Raw genomic sequence first — 4,733 nt, 5'->3', positions numbered from 1 at the left:
GAGTCCTGGGAAATGGTAGTGTGGGGGTGAGGGAGCTATCCTTGCAGCCACTTGTCTTGTCCCGGGACTGGGCAGAGGACAGTCAGCAGAGCTTGAGACGATACTTCTGACTTCTCCCAATCTCAGCATGTCTGTAGGTGTGGAAATGAGCCTACCAGGGTCTGCAAATGGACCATGCAACCCCTTGCGTGCCTGAAATGGCACCCAAAAACCAGGGCAGCGACACAATGCAATACGATTTTACCTACAGCTTTGGCCCAAAGCCCTGTAGGCCAGGTCTCCTGCTGATTTCCACCATGCATTGGCCCAGAATACCAACAACCGATACAGAGAACATACTGTGAAGATGCAGGGTCCTTACTGCTTAATCCTTAACCCCCCGGGCAAGGCACAGATACGTATTATTTCCATGCACTGATCTCCTTTCAAGCTGCCCTTAATTAGGAAGGATGCACACAGGATAACCACTCTAGGCTGCCTCTAATGTGCCCATTAGAAAGGCGCCAAATTAGGGCCTTTCTACATGTCAGGGAGATGTTTAAGATAATTGCAGGCTAAAAGCTTCCCGAGTGCATATTTGCAGCAAGCCCTTGCAATTATCCAAGGGCACCGCTACATCGAGCCCCAGGATCCAGGTGAAATGCAGACGCAAATGCACTTCTGTGTCTAGAGCAGTTAGGCAGATGAAAGGGTGGCTTTAATCAAAATCCTTTTGCAGATGGATCTTAACATCCATTTGAACATCAGCACGAGAGGGAAGCAAAGGCAGTGTGCCAGAGCCCTGTGGTGTGGTTAGGCCTAAAGCTGGAAGGAAAAGGTGTTTGATACACTGGTTTGGGTCATCCGGACCCTCTTCTTGAATGGAGGTTGAACTTGTTGAATGCTTTTAGCCCAAAATGTACTGAATTCAAGAGGATTGAAACCCATCTCTTACTCCCTCCCCGGCTCTAGGCTGTCCTAGCATCGTGGCTCTCAACTTCTGCGGCTGTTCTGCTTTGTGGGTAATACATATTTAATGACTGTTCTTCACTTCCTAGTTACACCTGCAATACCCAACGTCCTCCTGACCCAGGGACTTTAGGGTGGAAATTGTCTTCTGTAGGATCAGGCTATATTCTGACCTGTTCTCTCTTGGATAGTGTTCCTTCCTGTGTGCCGGGAAACAACAGCTACATCCCTCCCTCGGGGTGACTCCCTGGATCTCTCTCTTCCTTCCATGGGTTTGGCCCTGCACACATGCTTCAAGGGGAAAGAGAAAAATAAGGTAACTTTAATCCCAAAGCAGCTGGGAAATGAGCAATGAGAACTGTGGGTTGAAGGCACCTTCTACACTTAAACCAGAGCTTCCCAACCTTTTCCTTATTTATGTCCCCATTTATGACCCCACTTCCCCAGTATGGTCCTTCACTCCCAACCTAAGGCCCCACACACCCCCACAGGTGCCTCTCATCCACAGCTCTCTGGCCCTGCCAGTGTCCCTCACTCCCCATGAAAAGCCCCCTACCATCCCAGGACTAATCGTGCCCTGGCAGCCCGCTACCTACCCAAAGCCTACCAGAGGGGCCCTCAGTTACCAGGGCTCTGGGACCCAGCCCAGGAGGGTGGGGAGGTTCGGTGCCACTGCTGCAAGCCCCACATTGGCCATGCTGCCATGGGGAGTCACCCCCTGCCCACCTGGCAGCTGTAGTGACATGCAGTTTTGGCCCCTGCTGCTTCTGGGTGGAGAGGGGGTACCTCACCATGGCTTCCCTGGGGGGAAGACAGCAGAAACCCCTGCCATGTGCACACATCCAGGGGGGGGGGGGACATGCCCCCCCCCATGCCTCCCTCCCCAGAAGTGCACCCAGTAGTGGGAAGCCAGTCCCTCTGCTACCCCTTGGACAAGCAACTTATACCTCTATCCTGCTTGCCAAGCCAGGCCCCTCATTCCTGCACTGGCCCTGCCCCATTCCCTCCCTCACTGGGGGAGTGCTAAAACCCCCTGGACTTACCTGGAGGAAGCTGCAGGAGCCGCTCTCCACACTGCCTAGCTGCCACATGCATGTGTGTATGCACACATACACGTGGCAGCACCTCCTGTCTGATCACCCTCTTCCCACTCCCCCCAGCCCCAAGCAACCCCTTGCAGGCTGCAAGTCTGCCAGCCTGCAACAGGAACCCACCATTTCCTGCATTTTTCTCCTTTAATGGAGAAATTCTGCGATAGTCTTTGTGACCCCATTTTTTATCATTGTGACCCCAAACAGGGTCAGGACCCAAGTTTAGGAACCTCTGCCTTAGACCCTGAGCTGTACGCAGACCCCAGAGGTGCACCCTGGGTGGACAAATCACACCTGAAATTGTTTAGAGGAGAAAATTGTCATAAGCAGACTGTTTCACCCAGGTCCCCAGAAACCAGATGGGCCCATCGCAGCTCTGCTGCCAGCCCCAATGCAAGGGGTAGCAGGTATGGGAAACACAGCATTGGTCGAGAAAGGAAACACTTGGGCCACACTGCTAAGTGACCAGAAAAGGGAGCAGCAGAGGAAGAGTCACACAGTTAGTCTCTAATTACAGGGGTTTATTTCTCTTTCCAACCGCTCTGGGGATTCACAAGCCAGAACATGACCATTATGAAGCCGGGGCACAACTTTTTGCAGCAGAGGAAGGGAGCAAAGTGCTTGCAGAGCAAATCCAGGACAGAGCGAATGAAGGGAAATGCTCTGGGCCACCGAAACCTTTGTTCTTGTTGCAGCCTGGGTGTACACGGGTTTGTACTCCGCTCTCCAATTGAGGGAATTATTGGCAGGGCAGTGTGCTGTGGCGGGACAAAGCAGCCCAGTAGCCGCCTCCACCCCCTATAGAGTCAGGTCCAGTCAATCAATTACTTAATGTATACAAATTTATTATTAGAACAAAACTATTAAAGGGTAAGGACATGGATTATATATAATGTACAAATGGACAAAACAATAAATCCTATATATATGTGTGTATGTATGTATGTATATTATATATATGTGTGTATGTATTTATCTATGTATATTATATATATACACACATACACATATATACATACATACACACACACACCCCCAATTATTATTCAAAAAAATACAGATGAACCATAGAACAACCCAGAACAAAGGATTTTGATTGGGCAACCTTATAAATCTATTAATATACAAACTATTAGTTCAGCTTATTCATATAAACTATAAGGCACAGTCTACAAGTATAACCAGCAATCCTTAGACTACCTGGGTGCCCTCTAGGGAAGGGGCCCCACTCCCAAGGTACCACTACAGGAAAGGAGGTGGGGGGAAAGAAAAGGTGAGGGAGACCCCAAAGACTCCTAAGCCCCACCCGCTATCACCCAGGAGCAGCCTACATGGTGCCCCTTCGCAACCCTGGGGGGGTCACTCCCCTGTTGGGATCCTCTCTCCAGGGTAATTACTACTGCACAGTCCCAGAGGGTTGCCTCCCATTCTCCAGGTCAAGCTCTGTTCCCCGCCGGGCTTCCCTGCCACCTGACTCTGCTGCCGCCAGCCTGGCTTAAGGCCACATGCACCGCTGCATGTAGTGGGCACTTCACCTTGTGCTCAGGGTTGGAGGCCCGGACAGCCTTGTGCAGCACCAGGGCTTGGTCTGCTCCCGGACCCTCTGGGTAGCATCGTCTGCAGTGAGCTGCTGCTCTGTGCCAGCAGCTGTAGACCTGCTGATAGAAGTCTTCAGGGGCTCTTCCTGGGCTACAGCTGAGCCCTGCTGAGCACCTCTCCTCAGCTCTTCTCTCTTCTCCATCCCTGATTCATCTCCCACATGCTGGGGACACAGGTCCTTTTATACTCTCCAGGGCTCTGCCCCTGAAGTCTTCTGGACCTGACAGTGTTGTAGTCTGCAATCAGGTCCAGGCAAGCTCTTTTCTCCCCTCCCCTCAGGAAAGGGGTGTGGCTTTATTTCTCTTGCTGCCTCCTGATTGGTGGATGGGCTCCACCAATCAAAACAGCAGAATCTCTAACCTGGGACTCAACCCAAGCTCTGAAAGGTAAGCCTGTTGCATTGTTCTATGCAGCACCTAGTAGAAGGGCCCGGACCAGGTCTCCCAGGCACAACAGCCACACAAACGATCTACAAATGTAATATTTATTACAGCAAGAGGGGGCAGGACCAGTGGCATTGGACATCTAGATAGATGCCAATGCAAGTACACACTTAGATAACCAGGGATCCGGGTTTTCTCTGATTAAAAAAAAATTAAAAATCCCCAATTTTCTCGTTAAAAAAGGAACCCAAAATCTGCATTTTTCCATTATTAAATTTAAACACCACTAATATATATATATAGATATAGTGTGTTTCATTTTGATCATGGAAACGTGTATTTTGGGTTACTTTTTTTTAACCTGAAAATTGGGGATTTATTTTTTTATCAGAGAAAACCAGGATCCCTGGTCATAACTCCCACAAGGTCCCTATATGAATATTTAGGCATCTACAAGTCCACTGGGTAGGCTTTTTGTGTTTCTGTGCCTTATCTCTAAAGCGAGGCTAATGCTTTAATAACCTTGGTGTGTCCCACTTTGGGGTCCAGTGGGTACGTACTGTAGAGGTTTTCAAGTGAGACTGAGATGTAGATGGATGGGGTGGAAAGTCTGCAGTGTCCAGACAAGGTGGAGATGCAGCGTGAAGCCATGCAGGATGTGTGCTAGGGGTGGAGGCCACGTTGCATTTGCAAGGCATTACCTGCTGCTGGC

The sequence above is a fragment of the Alligator sinensis genome, unplaced genomic scaffold (genome assembly GCF_000455745.1).
Source record: "Alligator sinensis unplaced genomic scaffold, ASM45574v1 scaffold326_1, whole genome shotgun sequence".
Lineage (NCBI taxonomy): Eukaryota > Metazoa > Chordata > Crocodylia > Alligatoridae > Alligator > Alligator sinensis.
Note: the sequence above shows the minus strand (reverse complement) of the source record.